The 22,540-nt window shown below is 46.2% G+C and overlaps 1 long non-coding RNA gene across 3 annotated transcripts; it reads right to left on the reverse strand.

The window, feature by feature from the left end:
* Positions 1-404: 404 nt before the first annotated feature.
* On the reverse strand, positions 405-8,643 carry LOC132542954 (uncharacterized). 3 transcript variants are annotated; one of them, XR_009553925.1, is made up of 5 exons: positions 7,880-8,643; positions 6,873-7,118; positions 6,258-6,333; positions 2,993-5,426; positions 405-850 (listed from the first exon to the last, which is right to left on the reverse strand). It is a non-coding gene; the product is annotated as an uncharacterized LOC132542954 (long non-coding RNA). The 3 variants fall into 3 exon arrangements; XR_009553923.1 differs by lacking the exon at positions 7,880-8,643 and adding an exon at positions 7,512-7,805; XR_009553924.1 differs by lacking the exon at positions 7,880-8,643 and adding an exon at positions 7,512-7,805 and having other exon boundaries at positions 2,993-5,500.
* Between the last annotated feature and the right edge of the window lie 13,897 nt (positions 8,644-22,540).

The raw sequence follows: 22,540 nt of genomic DNA on the forward strand, positions 1-22,540 counted from the left end.
CACTGCTGCCCAACTCCCCAAAATTATTTTTAACTCAGCTTTTCTAAGAAAAATAAAAAGGTGCAACTGAAAATGATCTCATGATATACATGCCCAGAGAGTCAATGACTTCCAGCAAACCAGTAAGCAAACAAGACCAAAAAAAAAAAAAAAAAAAAACCTTACTCTTAATTTTTTTTTTAATTATTTTTTTTATTTGAGAGAGATGCAGAGAGAGAGATACAGAGAGAAACACCAGAGCACTGCTCAGCTCTGGGCTTATGGTGGTGCTGGGGACTGAACCTGGGACTTCAGAGCCTCAGGCATGAGAGTCTGTTTGCATAACCATTATGCTATCTACCCCTGGCCTACTCTTAACTCTTGTAAGAAACAAATGCAAGCGGGATGTAGCACAGCGGGTTAGGCGCACGTGGCGCAAAGCTCAAGGATCAGCCTATGGATCCCGGTTCAAGGCCCCGGCTCCCCACCTGCAGGGGAGTCGCTTCACAGGTGGTGAAGCAGGTCTGCAGGTGTCTGTCTTTCTCTCCCCCTCTCTGTCTTCCCCTCCTCTGTCCATTTCTCTCTGTCCTATCCAACAACGATGACAATAATAGTAACTTCAACAAACAAGGGCAACAAAAGGGAATAAGTAAATAAATATTAAAAAAAAACTAAACAAATGCAAGCAACAAAAACTACATCCTATCCCTCCAACCTACTCAGAGGAAAATACAATGATTTGGTATCTATTATATAACTGTAGGTAGCCAGGGTTGAGAAGAAAGCATGATGCAAAAGGTTTTCATACCTGAGGCTCCGAGGTCACAGGTTCAATTCCCTACATCTCTATAAGCCAGAGCTGAGCATTACTCTGGTTAAAAAAGAAGAAACTGTATGTAGGTAGCAGGAACTAAGTTTCTATTATTTCTATAATACTTGAAAATAGTGCAAATAGGTTTTTTAATTTAAACCTATTTTTTTAACTTTTTTTTTAAAAGATTTTATTTATTTATTAATAAATAAAAAAAAGAAAGACAGGAGGAGAGAGAAAGAGCCAGAAAGAGCCAGACATCACTCTGGCACATGTGCTGCCAGGAACTGAACTCAGGACCTCATGCTTGAGAGTCCAACGCTTTACCCACTGCACCACCTCCTGGACCACTAAACCTACTTTTATACAAAAGTATGCTTTTTTTTTTTTTTCCAATTTGAAAACAGTCACTCAACTTTATAAGATGTGCAAAATGCAGGGCTAATGAGCTAGCTTTGGCATGCCTGAGGACTAGAGTTTATGGCCCAGACCACCACTTGCCGTCATGCAAAGCTGTGCTATCATCTCTCCTGACCCCAGTCTGAAAAAAAAAAAAAAGCCCAATTAAGCCCCACCGGCATTAAAAAACAAAACAAACAAACAAACAAAAAAGGGGGCTTGTCAAATTTCACCTAACTTCTACGTTATAAAAATATACTATGGTAGGGGGTCGAGCGGTAGCGCAGCGGGTTAAGCGCACATGGCACAAATCCCCGTTCGTTTGAGCCCCCAGGCTCCCCACCTGCAGGGGAGTCGCTTCACAGGTGGTGAAGCAGGTCTGCAAGTGTCTTTCTCTCCCCCTCTGTCTTCCCCTCCTCTCTCCATTTCTCTCTGTCCTATCCAACAACAATGACATCAACAACAATAATAACCACAACAAGGCTACAAGGGCAATGAAGGGGGGGGGGGATGGCCTCCAGGAGCAGTGGATTCGTGGTGCAGATACTGAGCCCCAGCAATAACCGTGGAGGAAAAAAAAAAGTACTATAGTAAAGTTGCTCCATTGTTAATACTGCTCTGTGAGAAACACAAGGAGGGTGTATTTGCATTTTATCACAAGGCTCTGCTAGATTGCCAGTGCTTAAAAACTCATCTTGTAGGGCAGAGCAGGGGCACACCTGGTTGAGCGCACATGTTGCCATGTACAGGGACCTGGGTTCAAGCCCTCATCCCAGCCTGTGGGGAGAGGGGTGGAGCTTCATGAATAGTGAAGCAGGTCTGCATATTTGGGTCTCTCTTTCTCTCCCTATCTTCCCATCCCCTCTCAAATTCTCTGTCCCCTCTAATTAAAAAAAAAATTTTTTTTTAATTCAAAAAGGAAAAATACTTCTCCCCCTTAGGACTGATGGTGGATTTGTAGTGTGGGCATTGAACCCCAACGATATCTATCCCTGGTGGGAATAAAACAAAACTAAACAAAACTAAACTGTGCCAGGAAGTGTGAAGTGAGGGACTTAGCAAACAGATAATTTTTCTTCGAGGGGAAAGGGAGCTGAAATGGTGAGAAAAAGCTAAGGATGTCTGTGTAGTCAGTTCTGACTCTAGCAGAGAAGCCTCTCCTGCTGGAGTGACAATTCAGGGCATGTCTCTGCTTTATCCACTTCTGGCACTGGTTCCTACACACCTGCATGGATCTAGCAGGTCCATGGGGGTGGGGGGATGCCCATCATAGGTTTGTAGACAACACAGGTGGGGGAAAATGTGGTTTCTCATTCATGTCGACCTGGGGTATTTGAACCCAAAAAGACTCCGGGGTACTAAACATCTACAAATCAATGGACTGGTCGGTCCACCTGATATTACTTAATAGAACACAGGTATTGTAGTACACGGGCCTTTCTATTCCCGCCTCAACAATCAGCATACGGACTTCTAGTTCAGCTGGTGACGCCATAGTGACTGTACTTCCTGCTTCTGCTCCAGAGCCTGCTTTCCTCCCAGATTTTGGATTCTACAGTCTTCTCATCCATCACTTTTTGACTCTGATTTCACTCTGTATGATGCTATTTTTAAATAACTAGTCAAACGCATCCCTGCTGACTTTAGAGACGTTCACCCACACTAAACACCTCTGTTTTGTTTCCAAATACTCCATCTGATGTCCTTTTTACTGTGGTACTACCATTTAAAAACACTATAACTTAGCTTTGCAAATTCCCTTAATGAACAGCTAAAGGGGCAAATCCAAGGACTTGTACTGACCTGATTCTAGAGTCTTGGGCTGGCTCCAGAAACACAATCACACTCCTCTTTTCTGCAGAAATGACTTATTCTCAGTTTCTAGTGCTCTATGAAATGAACACATTTCTGTTTTTAACTCATACCACAACAGCTCTGTATCTTTTAGGCACTCACTACATCACCTACTGTCATTGAATTTGGAAGACTTTACGAATCATTTTCTCAAAACAACAGTCCTGTTCTTACAATCAAACTGTCTTCTTCCTGTTTTTCTATACCAATCATTAAATAGGAACCCCAGTCCTTTCCAAAAAAAGACAAGCTCAACAAATATTTGATTGGTTAACTGATAACCCTCTTCATTTCCACCCCCCCCACCAGGAATTCTCAAAATAGCTTGTGAACAAGTCTGTGTTTGATCCCAGCCTCTGTCTACAACATGGTGTTTGAGAAAGTACCTGACAGCCGTCATTTATAAAATGGTCTTAAATTCCCTTCCACTACTAAACATCATTAGACCAAAGTAATGCAAAGACACCGCTATCTCTACTCAAGTCAGCTTCGTTTTATTTTTTGGAAAGGAACAGGATCAACAGACTGATGGGTCCAGTGATCTGCCTCAGAATTGTGATTCAGAGCACATGAAGGAGACAAAGAGAAAATAAACCCAAGTGAGCAGTGGGCGGAACCAGGACGCCCAGCAGGTGTCACAGCTGCTACTGAACCACGGACTTTCTGTGATAGGTTTTGGCTTCTACAAAAGCAGCTTGTCAGGTATGCGGACGCTTACACTGTCCTGTAACGGACTTTCTGTGATAGGTTTTGGCTTCTACAAAAGCAGCCTGTCGGGTATGCGGACACTTACATTGTCCTGTAACACTCCTACTACCCCTCCTCGATTTTGATTTCCCTTCCCTAAGTAGGGCACGTCACCTGCATAGAAACATGCCAAGCGGTCAATCCTAGCTCTCACTCCTGGGGACCCCAAGTCTCCTTGTTGAGCACAGCAGGGCAAAGGAGAGAATTAGTCAAGGAGAAATGTAGTCACCGCTTCTGGAAAAAAAAAATCATGACCAAAAAACAGTGAGTTCTAGGTCTCCGGTTCAATCCTCAGCACCACGATAAGCCAGAGCTGAGCAGTGCCCTGGTCTGTCTCTATCTCTGTCTTCCTCTATATCTGCCTCTCATTTAAAACTAAAGTTAAAAAAAAATGAAGTAAATAAAATATTCTTTAAAAAAAAAAGTATATGAATATGCCCTGGCTGCTTCCAAACTTGTCTTTTCCAAAAACCAAATTCATTGAATAAATTGCACATAATTTTTAACTCAGTTCTACATCACCCTAGCCAGATTTCAGATGCTTCATATTCCCTGTAGGCAGCGGCTACTGCACTTACACAGATATGCAAACAGTTGTTTCACCTGGATTCTTTTAAACCTGAGCCAGATTAAAAACTGTTTTCATCTTTACTTATTGGATACAGACACCCACCAGAATTCGAGAGGAATGGAGGGACAGAGAGACACCTGCAGCACTACTTCACCACTTGAGAAGCTTTCCCCCTGCAGGTTGGGGACCAGGGGGCTTGAACACGGGTCTTTGCACATTGTAACAAGTGCATTCAAACAGGTATGCCACCACCAGGCCCCTGGAACAACTTTTAAGTTGAGGAAGGCATGTCTCAATTGAGGGAAAGAACTAAGCCATGGAGATTCAAAGACAGGAGATTAATTTCCTAGGTAAAGGCAAAGAGTTTGGACACCTCTACTTCTTTGTTCTGGGTACCAGTCACTGTGCAAAACTTAGTCACTGTCTATAAGAGAAGCATCATTAAGTTCCACATCTGCAAAGCTGTCACTGCATTTTCAGGTCCTTGACCTTCTTCCAAGGATTCCCCTTTGGCACCTGACCCCGGAAACTCTTTATAGGCGCCTCTACAGAGTACATACCAGAAGCCCCCTCTCGGATTCATTAAAAATAATGCTTGTATGGTTGACATACCGAAATATGAATAGTGCAATACATGAATCTCAAACCATGCTATTAATTATTTATGGGTCTACATATTGAACTTATCTTGAATAAAGCTTTTCTGAAAACACAGGGAAATACTGCCCAACCTCACCCTAAAGCAACCAATTACAAATGCTACAGTTGTTTTTTTTTTTTTTTTTTTTTCTTTTTCTTCTCCCAGTGTCAAAGTTCAGGATTTCTACTGAAGTTGATCTAAAAGTTGATCTTCTAAAGAGCTGGATTCCTAAGGTAGTTCTATTTTGAGCCTTCTTCCTGTTCTGAAGCTAAAGTTGGAAGGGCTTAGGTGGTGATGTCACAGAATGGAAACTTAGCTCTTCTAGAAGGGTCGTCACCAGCAGCTGTAGGGATGTTCATCTGCAGGAAGCCTAGAGAGAATGCTCACTTCCCATCTTCCTTCCCTGTCTCCCTTTTGGCTGTCAGCTACTCATTAACCAGCAAGAAAACAAGTCCAAATAAGCAGGCACACACACTTATATAATTTACTTGCTAAGCATCTAAAAAAAAAAAAAAAGAGAGAGAGAAAGAGAAAGAAAGAAAGAAAAAAATACTAGGAAGAAGTAACATGCTTCATTCCTGAGGAGAGTAGCCTCTTTCTCCACCTCCCCAATCACTGACCACAAGAACGGGGGCAAAACTGGGTGGGAGAAGCAGCTGGTACAAAGAATAAAGGGATTTAAAATCTAGGAGACCTGAAGAGAGGAATGCTGTTGGGGATATTTAGGACAGAAAGGAGACCCTTGAGCCCCTTCACTTTTGTTTTCTCCTCCCTTTTGGAACAGTCAGATCTGGGGCTGGGTGTGCCTTCTGCTTGGGAGGCTTGCTTGGCTGTCTGTATGGATCCAAGAGGGGCCAGGGTGGGGCCCGGGGAAAAGAGAGCCAGATTCTGGGAATTCTTAGGGGAAGAAAAGAAAGGGGGTGGGGATGAGATGGTAGCAGAAGACTCCACTAGAAGGCCGGAGTCTGGGAGAATAAAGAATCATACTTAAAGGTCCTGTCTTTCAATCTATACCCCAGCAATTAGTTGCTAGTTTGGGGGAGAGGATGCAGTCCCCACCACAGAGAACAGAAAAATCCCAATCCGTCTGTAAACCATAACTTGGTACCGTGGGAGGATAGATGTTCCGAAGGGCAGGGAGCAGGTGAGAGGGACACTTTTTGGACAATCTTGGGGGGGGGGGCGGGGAGAAGAGGAGGAAAGGTTTGGCTCTGCGTTTGGGGGGGCACAGAGGCTTTCTTGGTTTCTCGGCTCACCTGTCCTCCACAGCGGGACTAAGCATAGGTGTGGTCTTTCTCCAAGAAGGTGGCAGCTGGCAAGGCACTCGGGTAGCTGAGTGAGGGAAAGGATTCCTCAGCCCACCAGGAAGGCAGGGAGAAGCCTGGGGTCAGCTCCGGCCAGGAGCAGCCAGTCTCTGCCAAGTCCCCTCCCCTTCTTGCAAACCGACCTGGACTGGCATACATTACAGCACGGCATCACCCCCACCCCCCAACACACACACACACACACACACACCCCCAAATGGTTTCTATTAAAAGAAACAGCCTCTCTTGCCTACATTTAAAAAATACATAAATAAACTGTAAACCCTGGCTTATGGAAATAGGTGAGTCCGGAGAGAAACGAGGAGTGGGGGTGTGGGGGGGGGAAGAGAATGAACGTGTAGAGAAAACGAGGTTTCCCCGCCCTCCCCGCACACCCCCCTCTTTTCCAGCCGGGGAGAATCTGCGTGGCAGGTTGCAAGCTACAAAATGCTACTTTGACACACACACACAGACACACACACAGACACACACACACACACACACACACACACAGACACTCACACAAATACCCCCCGGATTCCAGCCCCGCGCCCTTCTCCCTCCTACCCCAGGGTCCGGCAGCCGGGGTTCCTGGTGGCGCCCGGTCCCTGGGCACCGCGCCCGGCTCGCCCTCACCCCGGCCCGCCGCCGCCTCCTCCTCCTCCGCCGCCGCCGCGGGGACTCCGGTCTTCCTCTCTCCTCCTCCTCCTCCGCCTCCTCCTAGCAGACTCCTCCCGCCGGATCTTTCATGTAAACAACCTCCAGGCTCTATTTACAGTGGCCGCCGAACGGCGAGGGACCCACGCCAGCACCCTGGAAGCAGGCGGGGGTGGGGAGAGCGGGTGCGCAACATTCACACACAGACACCCCGCCCCACCCCGCCCCGCCCCGCCCCGCTCCGCTCTGCCGCTCCGGGCCGGGCCGCTCCCCCTGCAGGCCAGGGGCGCCCTCATCCCGCGTCCCGCCCGCGTCGCTGCAGACGCGGGGGACACAGGCCGGGGAGCCACCGCGGGGAGGCAGAGGCCAGCCACCACGGCGCGCACCGGCAGGAAAACACGCGCACACACGCACGCACACACACACACACACACACACACACACACACACACACGCCCCAAAACGACAACAAACCCAGCCCAACGACACCCCGCAAGTCCGGCGAGGAGAGCGCAGAGTTCCCCGCCCCGCGCCCCGGCGCCTACCTACCCCGAGCGGCCGAGCTGCGCGCGTACTCCCCGGCGGCCCCGGGCGGGCGCCCCGCACAGGGCAGTGGCGCGTCTGGGGCCCCGCCGCCCGGCCCGCCCCGCCCCGCCCCCGGCCCGCCCCCGCCGAGCCCCGCGGCCGCCTGTGCGTGAGCGCGCCGCGGTCAGCCCCGCCGGAAAGGCTCCCCGCGCCCCGCGGGCCGGCTGGCGGATTGGCGGGCGGTGGGCTCCGGCGCGCAGCGGGACCCGGCCCCCCGCACCCCGGCCGGCGCTCCCGGAGGCGCACGGGCGCGCACCCCGACCCGACCCCGACCCGCGGCAGCACCGAGCCCCGCCGCCCCCGCGCCTAGTCCGCCCCCGCCCCCACACCACCTGCGCCCCTGGAGGGGCTCCCCGGCCCCCCTTTCCTTTGTTCTTCCCGCTATTTGCATGCGGATTAGCTAATGACGCAGCAAGGCTCGCCACAACGTGACCGTCGCCATTTTTCTGTTTTTATTCTATCTCTGCCATGTGATAGATGGGGGGGAGGGAGTGTGGGGGGACTAGAGAGAGAGACAGAGACAGGAGTAAAAAAGAGAGGGAGAAGAAGAAGAAGAAAACTTCCGGGTCTCATGACCGGGAAGGGAGAAAAACAAAAGGGAGACGCCACACAGCCGGGGGGAGGACGTGTGCCTGCGGGGGCGCGTGTGTCGGGGCGCGTGCGCGCACGCGGCGCCCAGCCTTCCCCGCTCCGCCTGCAGGAGACGGGACCCACCGCGGACTGGGAACCTTTGCCCACCCAGCACAGCCTGTGAGCCTGGTGGCAAGAATCACACCCTCTGGCAGGGGTGTCAGTGCTCCGCCAGGCTGGCTGTGCTCCCTTCCCCCGACCCAGCTCCTCCCCACCACCACCACCACCACCACCACCACCCCCTCCAGACCTGGCGCCCTGGCTCCCGGCGGGTGTACCAGTCTGTGTCCAGATAAGTCTCACTGTTGCCACGAGGGAGGAAATGATAAAAAGTTAAAGGCTGCTGTTTTTTTTTAAATTGTAAATAATTTGCTTTGCCGATGTTAGATGACAGCTGCGCGGCAACAGGGGGCAGAATCAACAATAATGACTCAAAATCCTCACTCTTTCTTTGCTTCCTTTTTTTTTTTTTTACCCTCCTCTCCTACACCCCCCACCCCCACTCCAACAGAACACACCCTTCTGTGGTGTTCCGTGAGGGATTAAAAGGCACGGGCCATTCGTCACGCTTTTGATTTAGGATGGATTGATGGAGGGTCAGGGAGCATTGTTTAAAAAGACAGTTGCATGTAGCCAGGTGATTCTAGTTACACTGATCTTATTCACATTCAGAGATTCTGATAAATTATTTCATTCTTTTCCCCAGTCTCTTATTCACAGTAGCTGTAAAAGATGAAAAAGGAGGAGGGGGAGGGGAAGAAGAAGGAGAAGGAGAAGGAGAAGAAGGAGAAGAAGAAGAGGAGGAGCAACGTATTTGGGAACTCAGCCACGTTTTTCCAGTGGGATACAGGGTTTTGTACTTTTTATTTACAACTGTATTTCCTATTGCCACTTTCACTTTTGTTTCTCTTGAGTTTGCTTTCTGGTTTCATGTCTCTTTTTAAATTTTTTTTAAATCAACAAGGGCAACAAAAGGGAATAAATAAATGTTTTTAAAATTTTAAATATTAACTTTATTTATTGAATAGAGGCAGCCAGGAATCAAGAGGGAACCGGATGATAGAGAGGTGGGGGCGGGGCCTTTGAACCAGGGTCCTTGAGCATTGTAACACATATGCGCAACCAGGTGGGCCACCACCCAGCCCCTATTTCTAAATTCAGGACAGAAGTCTAGGAGGGTTTTCTCACTTTGAACTGGTGCTCTGAATAATGACTGGGAATTGTTGTGGTTCACCAAAGAGAAATGAGCAGGACTCAAACTGAATTTTGTTAGAGTGTGGAGGGGGAAGTTGTTTTGTAATGCATGACAGTGAGACTGCTTTGACAAGTTCATATATGAGGGAGTAAATGACTATGGCATAAATTCACAAAGGTGGCTTTTGCCAGATAGTCAGCCTAAGTGCAAAAAGGTAAGCAAGCAAAGTTGAACAGAATGCAGTCACAACCACTCTGTCCCCATGCATTAAAAAGAAAAAAAATACAACAACAACAAAAAGCAGAGGGATGGGGTGATATAGCACACTGAGTTAAGTGCACATAGTATGAAGCGCAAGGGCCGGTTCAAGGATCCTGCTTTGAGCCCTCCGTTCCCCACCTGCAGGGGGGTCGTTTCACAATCAGTGAAGCAGGTCTGCAGGTGTCTATCTTTCTCTCGCCTTCCCTTTCCCTCTTGACTGGAGGCTTGAACCTGGGTCCTTATGCATTAAAATGTGTGTTTAACTAGACACACCACCAACTGGCCCCATTTCATCTTTTCTCTACTGTTGCCTGCTGACCTATTCTCTCAGGTCTTTTGAGTGTCTGAGCACCAATACCAGCAAAATTACATACCTCATGAAAGGTGGAGATTACTCTCCAAATCATACTCTTCTTAGGACTGCTGTGACTTGATTGCTTTTGCAAACTCACCTTTCTTGCAATTTTTTTTTAGATGCTTGTTTATTTATTTGTGAAGAAGATAAGAAGAGAGAGAGAGTACCAGACCTCACTCTGGTATATGTGCTGTTAGGAATTTGAACTCAGGACCTCACGCTTCAGAGTCCAGTGCTTTATCCACTGCGCCACCTCCCGGACCAACCTTTCTTGCAGTTTAATTGAAACATATCTGTTAATTCACCTTTACATGGGAAAATTTCTCATATCACTGAACAACCCTATGTCATTTTTTAGGAATTTTTTCTTTTTACTATACTTTCCCCACTTGTATAACCACTGTGTCCTTTTCATCATAGTGTTCTGCATCTTGGTGTCCAGAAGCGTATCTACGTAATTCAGATAGTCAACTCTGAGAGCTAAGGCCATGTGTGTTCTTCCTTTCTTTTTGTCTGCCATGTTTAGTGCTTTGTCTGGCTATGAATGAGCCTAAGGAGGATCCCCCCACCTTCTCTAATTCCATCCTGACCATCTGTAGGAAATTCCTTCCATGTTTTTGGTGAGAGGAGAACACTGGAGATACTTTTTGGATTCTCACACCTTTGCAGACCATTTTTGGCAGGCTCCTGATTTACAGTGCCAAGCCAAACTGAATTTGCTTTCTCTCTCTCTCTCCCTCTCTTTCTCCCTCTTCTTCTCCCTCGCCCTCTCTCTCTCTTTGACCAAGTGCTTTCTCTCCTGTTTTGACCATATTTGGCTGCTCTTTTTCAAATTCTTCCTTATGCAAATAATTGATCATGCCAGTGTTTGCCCTTTGACTTTTGCTTTCATGGACTCCAAAAGGTTGGTGAAGTTGAAGTTGTGATTTAACTTTTGGGCCATGAATAAATTATCAGAGGCATCATTCTTACTTTTTCTGGTCTTCCTGGGATCCAGGAAACTAGAGAGGAGGCTGACAGTTAAGTAAGCTGAAGAGAGCTGCCAAAAAGATGTCAGCATCTTGATAAAGAATGCACTTCCAGGGAGTCAGGCAGTAGCGCAGCAGGTTAAGTGCAAGTGGCACAAAGCACAAGGACCAGTGTAAGGACCCCGGTTTGAGCTGCCAGCTCCCCACCTGCAGGGGAGTCGCTTCACAGGCAGTGAAGCAGGTCTGCAGGTGTCTGTCTTTCTCTCCCCCTCTCTGTCTTCCCCTCCTCTCTCCATTTCTCTCTGTCCTATCCAGCAACAATGACATCAATCACAACAACAATAATTACAACAATAAAAGAAACAGGGCAACAAAAGGGAAATAAATAAATATATTTTTTAAAAGAGTGTACTTCTATAACTTTATTTTTTAAATGTTTATTTATGAATTTATTTTTATAAGACTGAGGTAAATTGATAGGGGAAGGAGAGACAGAGAAGGACAAAGAGATAGGTAGGTACCTGCTACACTGCTTCACATTCAGGAAGCTTCAACCCTGTGGGTAGGTTCCAGGGGCTTGAACCTGGGTCCTTGCACATCGTGAGTGGTGTGCTCAATCCAATGCACCAGTGCCTTACATGATTTTAAAAGTCTCGAGAGTGACTGCTTCTGCAATGACAGTCTTAGCTCAGAGGAGGGGCTGGGCTGTCACAGACTGTCCATATGAATTCAGACCAATGAAGTTCCATTGCCTATCTGAGCTTGAGCTGTACATATTCCTTTGGATTGGGACAACTAAAATCCTTACGTTTGACAGGGCCAGGCAATGCATTCATAATTAAGTGCTCAAAGCATGGTGTGCAGGGACCCAGATTCAAGCCCCTGGTCCCCACCTATAGGGGGGAAAGTGTCATGAGTGGTGAAACGGGACTGCGGGTGTCTTTCTTTCCCCATCTCTACCTCCCCCCTTCCCTCTCAAGTTCTCTCTGTCTCTGTTCAATAATATATAAAATAAAAAAAGTCCTTATGTTTCATCCCAAATAATGGCAATGTGATCCGAATTTTAAGTGTAATAGCAGCATCTAGCAAGTGAAGGTGGAGATGAAGCCTAATTATATAACGTTTGCTTGCTTAACTACAAAGCTGGACAGATAAAACAGAAAAGTATCACCCATCTGATACAATTTACACTCGCATGTCTTTATGAAGACTGAACTTTAGCCCCCCTGGTAAATAAATAGAATTCTCATAGGTACTCCAACAAGCTTCCATTTCTCCAGGACACTCTTGTCAACTTTCTGATGTGTGTCCTTGGAATCAGGTATGATTCTCAGCTCTGTCAATCTTTGAGCTGTACCATCCTGAACAAGTTACTCATCAATTCTGATTTTCAGTTTCTTTACTCATAAAATGAGCATAGTGGCCCCTAGTTCAAAGGGCAGACTTTTTAAAATGTCTTTATTATCTTTATTTATTTGATAAAGATAGTGAAAAATTGAGAGGAAGGGGGGGTAGAGAGAGGGAAAGAGAAGGAGACACCTGCAGCATTGTTTAGCCACGTGAAGCTTTCCTCCTGCAGGTGAGGACTGGGGGGCTTGAACCTAGGTCCTTGCACATTGTAACAGGTGTGCTCAACCAGGTGCTGCCACTACCCATCCCCCAAAGGGCTGTCTTTAGGACTGAAATTTGATCAAATTATGGGCTAGATGGTAATGCACCCAATTGAGCACACACATTACCAACCATAAGGACCCAAGTTCAAGTCCCAGTCCTTACCTCTAAGAGGGAAGCTTCATGAGCAGTGAAACAGTGCCACAGATATCTCTTTCTCTCTTCCTCTCTCTCTTTCCTCTCTCTGTTTTTCTCTGTCCTAGCAAGTAAAATTAAAAGTATATGATGGATTTAGTTAAATGTATTAGATAACCAGTACAGTTGTTGGAACATGAACAGCAACAAGCAGCTGTAATAGTTACTTTTGCATCTTAAACCTTTATTTATTGATTGAATGATTGATTGATTTAGTCTCCAGGGTTATCACTGGGGCTCGGTGCCTGCACTATGAATCCACTGCTCTCGGAGGCCATTTTTCCCATTTTGTTGGCCCTTGTTGTTGTTGTTGTTATTCTTGTTGGATAGGACAAAGAGAAATCAAGAGGGGAGGGGAAGACGGAGAGAGGGAGAGAAAGATAGACACCTGCAGACCTGCTTCACCGCCCTTGAAGAGACCCCCATTCAAGTGGGGAGCCAGGGCTTTGGACCAGGCTCTCTATGCTGGTCCTTGTGCATCACGCCATGAGCGCTTAACCCATTGCACAACCGCCCAGCCCTCGGCTTCCTGCTCTTTAAACTTCAACAAGCTAGAGCCAGGCAGTGGTGCCCCTAGCTGAGCATACACATCACTATGTGTAAGGACCTGCGTATGAGGCTCTGTTTGCAAGGAAGACGCTTCAAGAGCAGTGAAGCAGGTCTGCTGGTTAGGTCTACCCTTCCCTCTCTATCTTCCTTTGCCCTCTAAAGTTCTCTCTGTCTTTTCAAATAGAATAGAAAAGGAAAGGGGGGAAAAAAAAGAGGAAAATGGCCACTGAGAGTGGTGGATTCATAGTATTGGCACTGGGCTTCAGTGATAACCCTGGGGGCAATAAAAATAAATGAATATTAAAAGAAAGAAAGGGAAAAAAAACTCAACAAGCCTCCTGGTTGGCAGTGAGAGTTCTGTGACATTGAAGACTAGGTCCTTCTTCAAGAAGTTTATATTTCAGCTCTAGAAAAGTCTCACTACAAGTAACTATACGGGGGGCGGGGGCGGGCAGTGGCACACCAGGTTAAGCACATATGCTATGAAGTGCAAGGATAGGCTCAAGGACCCAGGTTCCAGCCCCTGACTCCCCACTTGAAGGCGCATCACTTCACAAGCAGTGAAGCAGGTCTTCAGGTGTCTCTCTGTCTCTCTTCCTCTCTATCTTCCCCTCCTCTCTCAATTTCTGTCCTATCCAAAAAATCATAGGGGAAAAAAAATGGCCACAGGGTGGATTCTTTGTGCAGGCACCAAGCCCAGCAATAACCTTGGAGGTGTTGGGCATTAAACCAGCTCCCCCTGCTCCATGCTTCATTGCTGATGCTGTGGTCTATTTACATAATCATTGTTTTGCCTGAGACCCGCCCTGCCTGCAAGTGCATTGGTTAATCCCACTGGTTAGAACCTTTGCAACAGCTGCTATGGAAGCTTTCTACCTTCACGTTCTTTTCTCCAGCCCTTCTCCTAGCCATTTGCTTTTCCGATTTGCCACTTCTGGTTTCTAAGATATAAAGGCATTATCTCTGATCAATAAAGGCATTGCATTGTGTTCCCGCTCTGCCATGAGTCCCTTGTCTCTCTCTCCACGAAGCCAGCCCAGCATGGAGGCAAAAAATAAATAAATAAATAAATAAATAAATAAATGTAACTATACTGAAATCTATGGATTAAAGACAAGCACTATTCTATTCCTACTATTTTATGATGATTTACTGAGTTGTTTAATTAAAATCTAGATGTATTAATAGCCAGGCAATGGCAGAACTTACAGAATCAGATAGGAAAATGTCAAAAAAAAAAAAAAAACCCACAAAAACTACTTATGTGTCTACATAAATGGAATGATTACCTATAAAATCCCATCTAATCAGTGTAATTCTACAACTTTTGAAGACAGTTCTCTGGTCCAGTATAAGGGCAAGCAATCCTGTGAAAGATGTCAAGTTGTACTTTTGAGATCATGTTGGAGAAATGTAGTTATTCGGAAACATTTCTGGTTGTTAATTAATTATCCCACTTTCATCAAGAACCATTTTTTTTTCTGAGAAACATAAGCCCAGCTCTGGGTCAGGTGATAAAGAGACAAAGATGATGAGGGTACCGATGTTGCCCTTAAGGAACTCATTCAAGAAATGTTTGTTGATGACCTACTGCGGGGGCCAATGGTGAAGCCCTTCAGCTCATGCTAGCTAGAGGTTGATCTGGAGGCCTTCCTTTTAGTTTCTGCAAGGAGTGTGTGTTGGCACAGAGTTTGGAAAAGACAAAACAAGCTAATCTCCCCCATGTCCCTTCCCTCAGAATGATTTTTATTCCTTGAAACAAAGAATAACTCTTTAAAGAAGAATTTCTTGAAGCCCAAGAGATGGAACATCATGTGGTATGTTGGACTGGCAAGCCTGGGATTCTGAGTTCAGCCCATGACCTGTAGATGCCAGAGATAAGCTTTGATTTCTTTCCTCTCTCGTTAAAATGCATTTTTGTGGCTGAGGAGATAGTATCATGGTTATGCAAAATAATTGCAGGGCAGAGGGTAGATAAAATACTGGTTATGCAAAAAGACTCTCATGCCTAAGGCTCCAAAGTCTCAGGTACAACACCCCATACCACCACAAACCAGAGCAGAACAGTGCTCCAGTAAAAAAAAAAAAAAAAAAAGAATTTCATGCCTTAGGTGCTGAGGTTCAAGGTTCAATCCCCAGCACTACAATAAGCCAGAGATGATCAGTGTTCTGGAGTCCTTCTCTCTCTCTCTCCTGTATAGAAATAGATATATCTGGGTGTCGGGTGGTAGCACAGCGAGTTAAGCGCACATAGCACAAAGCACAAGGACTGGCATAAGGATCCCAGTTCCAGCCCCCAGCTCCCCACCTGCAGAGGAGTTGCTTCACAAGAGGTGAAGCAGGTCTGCAAGTGTCTATCTTTTTCTCTCCCTCTCTGTCTTTCCTTCCTCTCTCCATTTCTCTCTGTCCTATCCAACAATAATAATACATCAATAATATCAACAATAATAACTACAACAGTAAAACAACAAGGGCAACAAAAGGGAATAAATAAATATTTTTTTTAAAAATTGGAAAAAGGGAGTTGGGCTGTAGTGCAGCGGGTTAAGCGCAAGTGGCGCAAAGCATAAGAACTGGCGTGAGGATCCCGGTTCAAGCCCCCGGCTCCCCACCTGCAGGGGAGTCACTTCACAAGCGGTGAAGCAGGTCTGCAGGTGTCTTTCTCTCTCCCTCTCTGTTTTCCCCTCCTCTCTCCATTTCTCTCTGTCCTATCCAACAACAAGAACACCAATCATAACTACAACAACAAGGGCAACAAAAGGGAATAAATAATAAATAAATATTTTTTTAAAAAATTGGAAAAAAAAGAAATAGATATATCTCTCTGGATCTCTCATTAAAAAATAATAAGTAGAGAGTCAGGCTGTAGTGCAGTGGGTTAAGCACATGTGGCACAAAGCGCAGGGACCGATGTAAGGATCCCAGTTTGAGCCCTGGCTCTCCACCAGCAGGGGAGTCGCTTCCCAGGCAGTGAAGCAAGTCTGCAGGTGTCTATCTTTCTCTCCCCCTCTCTGTCTTCCCCCTCCTCTCTCCATTTCTCTCTGTCCTATCCAACAATGACGACAACAATAATAACTACAACAATAAAACAAGGGCAACAGAAGGGAATAAATATAAATAAATAAATAGGTAAGTAAATCTTTTTTAAAACTTGCATTAGTGAATTAATAATGATTAACAAGATTGTAAGATAACAGGAGTACAATTCCACACAGCTCCAACCATCAGAGTTCCATGTCCCATCCCCTCCATTGGAAGCTTTCCTATTCTTTATTCTTCTAGGAGTATGAATTAAAATTCTTTATGGGGTGCAGAAAGTGGAATGTTTGAATTTTGTAATTGCTTCTTCACTGGACATGGACGTTGGTAGGTTGATCCATACCCCCAGCCTATGTCTATTTTCCCCTAATGGGGTGGGGCTCTGGGGACATGAGGTTCTGGGACACATTGGTGAGGTGGTCGTCTGCCCAGGGGAGTCAGGTTGGCATCATGATAGTGTCTGCAGGTTGGCGACACTTAGCTCTCCTTTATCCTTTTCAGCTTTTGTGCAAGGAGTGTGTGTTTATGATAAAGATTTGAACCACTTCACCACCGGCAGCTCAGTTCCTGGGTCATCTCTCTTGAGTTGCTAGCCAGACAGTGACATGGGGGAGATTAATTTGTTTTATCTTTTCCAAACTCTGTGCCACCACACACTCCTTGTAGAAACTGAAAAGAAGATGCCGGGCTAGCTTCGCCAGAGAGAGAGATGAGGAAGTCGTGGCGGCGTGGTAATAAAATTCTTTATTGATGCTGATGTTCCAGAGTCAGGTGTGAGCACAGCAGGTTTAGGCCACATGGAGCTAGCAAAATGGCTGCCTCTTGCTATGCATGCCAGCCCTTCTCCAGGTCTTCTCGAGACCTGGAGACTCGGAAGAGAAAAAGAGCGAAACTGGAACAGCAGGGTTTATAGGGTAAAAACGGAAGTGGCAAGTCAGGAACGAGATTGGCTAGGAAAGGAGGTGGAGAAAACAAGGCATTCTGGGAAGGTAGAAGGCTGGCGGGATTTATGTATCCTGTAGGCATGGGTGGGGATCTTTCAGGCAAAACACGATTATGTAAATAGGCCATAATATCAAGCATTGCAGGGGAGCTGGCATAATGCCCAACAAGAAGGCCTTTTGCCAATTCATAGATGGCTTATAATTTTCCACTGTGGTTCCTCTTTGTCCTCTCTTCTGTACTTTCTCTCCTCCTAGCCTGGAAATCCCGCTTGCATTTAGAATTGCCAAGATTTGAAGAGATTTATTTATTTATTTATTTATTTATTTATTTATTTCCTTTTGTTGCCCTTGTTGTTTTATTGTTGTAGTTATTATTGTTGTTGTCATTAACATCATTGTTATTGGATAGGACAGAGAGAAATGGTGAGAGGAGGGGAAGACAGAGAGGGGGAGAGAAAGATAGACACCTGCAGACCTGATTCACCGCCTGTGAAGTGACTCCTCTGCCAGTGGGGAGCCAGGGGCTCGAACCGGGATCCTTAGGCCAGTCCTTGCGCTTTGCGCCATGTGCGCTTAACCTGCTGCGCTACTGCCCGATTCCCTGAAGGGATTTTTTTGAGGAGAGTTGGTTCTGTCTTCAGACTCAGGAAGCGGTACGTGACTTGCAAGCCTGGAGTCCTCAGTTCCAGTCCCAGCACAGCTTATGCCAGGGTACTGCTCTGGTTTCTGTCTCTCACCTATGAAGGACATGGAATTAGAGGTCAGATGGTAGCACACCTGGTTGAGAGCATACATTGCAGTGTGCAAGGACTCAGGCCCCCAGCCCTCACCTGTAGAGAAAGCATTGAGGGTGGTGAAGCAGGGCCGTAGGTGTCTCTCTCTCCTCTTTTTTTTTTTTACATTTATTTATTTATTCCCTTTTGTTGCTCTTGTTGTTTTATTGTTGTAGTTATTGTTGTTAGATAGGACAGAGAGAAATGGAGAGAGGAGGGTTAGACAGAGAGGGGGAGAGAAAGACAGACACCTGCAGACCTGTTTCACCGCCTGTGAAGTGACTCCCCTGCAGGTGGGGAGCCGGGGACTCGAACCGGGATCCTTACGCCAGTCCTTGGGCTTTGCGCCACCTGCGCTTAACCCGCTGCGCTACCGCCCGACTCCCTCTCTCTCTCTCCTCTTTCTATCACCCCCTTCCCTCTTGATTTCTGGCTGTCTCTATACAATAAATAAATAAATATAAAACAAAAAAATAAAAATAAAAAGAATTAACCTTTAATTAAATAAAAATAAAGTGTCACTAAGTCTCTTCAATTCAAGTAAACCTGTGAATCTTGCTCATGCTAGACAAAATTGTGAAATGAATATAGTTTTATTCAAGTCCCTTCAAATCTGGACTAATCTTTTTCTGGTCTCTGTCTCAGTTTTTCTAAGAGCTTTTGTTCTCCAAAGGATTATTAAAGTGGTCATTTTCTATTGCAAACCTAACTATATCATTTCTCTGCTTCAAAATTTATGCAGCTCTCCAGTACCTGCCAGGGGTGGTACCCTTTGTGGTCTCACACTGCCAGGTTTTCTAGTCTCTTTCTCCATAAGACCCCCAGACTGGGGTTTGACAGTTTCATATATAAAAATACTCGGGGGTTGGCAGAAGAGCTCACTTGATTAGTGTATTGCTTTGCCATGTGCACATCCCAGGTTCAAGCCTGGTCCCCAGTGCACTGAAGGAAACGGTGGTCTTTTTCACTCTCTGCTTCTCTGCCTTGGCTGTCTCTGTCAAAAAGACAAAAACAAATAAGGAAGTAAACAAAAAGCATGTACTCAGTTAAAATTCCCCCGATCCCCATGGGCAAGGGGGAATCTTCATTGAATAGTAAAGTGGTAGTGCAGGTCTCTCTTTATATATATATATATATATATATTTTTTTTTTCATGACAGAGATAAAGAGAAAGACAGAGATCAGAGCCTACTCAGCGCTGGCTAAAGATGATACTGGGGAATGAACCTGGGACCTCAGAGCCTCAGACAGGGAAGTCTTTTGCAGAACCATTATGCCATGTTCCCAGCCCTCTCTTTCTTCCTCTCTGTATCCCCCCCCCCCTCAGTTTCTCTATCCCAAATATATATTGCTTTGGGCTTTCCTTGTTTCTACTCAGGTCCAGTGATGTTTGATGTTGAAAATGATGTGGAAATTTTCTAGATATCCCCTTATTTTGATTAACTGCATTCAGCCTCACCAGTTATTTCATGACCGATTGTTCTAGATGAGTAGCATTAATTGAAAAGTGTTTTAAGTGGTCCAGGAAGTGGTGCAGTGGAAAAGGCGTTAGACTCTCAAGCATGTGGCCCTGAGTTCAATCCCCGGCAGCACATGTACCAGAGTGACATCTGGTTCTTTCTCTCTCCTCCCATCTTTCTAATAAATGAATAAAAAAATCTTGGGAGTCGGGCTGTAGCGCAGCGGGTTAAGCGCAGGTGGCGCAAAGCACAAGGACCGGCATAAGGATCCCGGTTAGAACCCCGGCTCCCCACCTGCAGGGGAGTCGCTTCACAGGTGGTGAAGCAGGTCTGCAGGTGTCTATCTTTCTCTCCCCCTCTCTGTCTTCCCCTCCTCTCTCCATTTCTCTCTGTCCTATCCAACAACGATGACAACAACAATAATAACTACAACAATAAAACAACAAGGGCAACAAAAGGGAATAAATAAATAAAATAAAATAATAAATAAAAAAATTTAAAAAAATCTTTTTTAAAAAATAGGGTGGGCCGTTTGGTGGTGCACCTGGTTGAGCACATGCTACAGTGCACAAGGACCCAGGTTCAAGCCCCTGGTCCCCACCTGCAGGGAAAAGCTTATCGAGTGGTGAAGCAGGGCTGCAGGTGTCTGTCTCTCTCCCTTTCTAGCTTCCCTCCTCTCAATTTCTGGCTGTCAATGTCCAATAAATAAAGATAATAAAAAAATAAAAAAGAGAATTAAAAACAAGTGGGGGGTTGGGTGGTAGCACAGTGGGTTAAGCGCACATGCCACTAAGAGCAAGGATCGGCTTTAGGATCCGGGTTTGAGCCCCCAGCTCCCCAGCTGCAAGGGTGTCGCTTCACAAGCGGTGAAGCAGGTCTGCAGGTGTCTATCTTTCTCTCCCCCTCTCTGCCTTCCCCATCTCCGTTTCTCTCTGTCCTATCCAGCAACAACGACATTAATAACAACAATAATAACCAAAACAACGATAAAACAACAAGGGCAATAAAAAGGGAAAAAACAGCCTCCAGGAGCAGTGGATTTTCGATGCAGGTACCAAGCCCCAGCAATAACCCTGGAGGCGAAAAGAAAGAAGGACAGAAAGGAAGAAAGAAAGAAAGAAAGAAGAGAAGAAAGAACTTCACAGTAGAAACAAGGCAGGTTGGTAGTTGACCTATATAAAAAAAAAGTGTTTCAACTTTGTGAACCAGGATACGCTTCTTCATAACTGAAATCAAGTCTTTCTCTAAAAAAAAAAAAGTCTATGTGTGGGAGTCGGGCTGTAGCACAGCGGGTTAAGCGCAGGTGGCGCAAAGCAGAAGGACCGGTATAAGGATCCCGGTTCGAACCCCGGCTCCCCACCTGCAGGGGAGTCGCTTCACAGGCGGTGAAGCAGGTCTGCAGGTGTCTGTCTTTCTCTCCTCCTCTCTGTCGTCCCCTCCTCTCTCCATTTCTCTCTGTCCTATTCAACAACGACAACAACAATACTAACTACAACAATAAAAAAAAACAGCAAGGGCAACAAAAGGGAATAAATAAAATAAAATAAATATTTTAAAAAATGTGCAAAGCATTAAAAAAAAAGTCTATGTGTATTGGAGAGAGAACTCAGTGGGTAGGATGTCTGCTTTTACCTTTTGTGCCAGAGGTACATGTCTGAACCCCAGCACCACAGGATGGATGCCGTAGCACTGGAGGAATCTCTGGTACTACGGTGCCTCTCCCGGCCTCTGCTTCTTTTTGTGTCTCGGTGCCTGAATAAAACAGTGTCCCAGAGGGGCCCTGGCGGCAGCGCACATAACACAAAGCACAGGAACCCGAGCAAAGATCCAGGTTCGAGCTCCGGGCTCCCTGTCTGTGGAGGGGGTGTTGCTTCACAAGTGGTGAAGCAGGTCCGCAGGTGTTTTATCTTTTACATCTCTTCTCTGTTTTTCTCCTCCTCTCTGTTTCTTTCTGTCCTATCCAACAACAACGACACTGGAAAAGATGGCCGTGGGGGCCGGGCGGTAGCGCAGCGGGTTAAGCTCAAGGGGCGCAAAGCGCAAGGACCTGCATAAGGATCCCAGTTTGAGCCTATCTGCCCCCCACTTGCAGAGGTGGTAGTGCAGTGGGTTAAGCGCAAGTGGTGCGAATCTCAAGGACCAGCATAAGGATCCTGGTTGGAAGCACCTCCCCCGCCCCCCACTTCCCACCTGCAGGGGAGTCGCTTCACAAGTGGTGAAGCAGGTCTGCAGGTGTCTATCCTCCTCTCTGTCTTCCCCTCCCCTGTCCATTTCTCTCTGTCCTGTCCAAGAACAATAGCAATAACAACAAGGGCAAAAGGACAACAAAAATAGGGAAAAAAAAAAAAAAAGGGCCTCCAGGAACAGTGGATTTGTAGTTCAGGCACCGAGCCCCAGCGATAACCCTGGAGACGGCTCAAAAAAGTATGTAGGTATTATGTCTCTGAGATTTATGTAACTCTGGGAATGTATATGTGTATGCCTGCATTTAATGGGAGAGCAAGAGTCAGCCCAGAACACCACCTTGCCATGTGCAGCTCAAGAACCTTAGGTCCTGCATGCTTTCTGTCTCCTGAGCCCCTTCCCAGCTCCTAGAAACCTAAAAAAAAAAATTTAATATTTATTTTCCCTTTTTATTGTTGTTGTAGTTATTATTGTTGTTATTGATGTTGTTGGATAGGACAGAGAGAAATGGAGAGAGGAGGGGAAGACAGAGAGGAGAAGAGAAAGACAGACACCTGCAGACCTGCTTCACCGCCTGTGAAGCGACTCCCCTGCAGGTGGGGAGCCAGAGCCTCGAACCAGGATGCTTATGTAGGTCCTTGCGCTTTGCCACCTGCGCTTAACCCGCTGCGCTACCGCCCAACTGCCACCTTCCCAGCTCCTAAACCAGAGTCTCTCTGACTATGTCATACCCTAAGTGTCTGCTACACACTCTTCCTTGTTTAATTTCATTGTCTAAATGATTTCACCAAATTAAATGATTTCACCAAACTTTGCTAACCATTGATCT

The sequence above is a fragment of the Erinaceus europaeus genome, chromosome 13 (assembly GCF_950295315.1).
Source record: "Erinaceus europaeus chromosome 13, mEriEur2.1, whole genome shotgun sequence".
NCBI classification, from domain to species: domain Eukaryota; kingdom Metazoa; phylum Chordata; class Mammalia; order Eulipotyphla; family Erinaceidae; genus Erinaceus; species Erinaceus europaeus.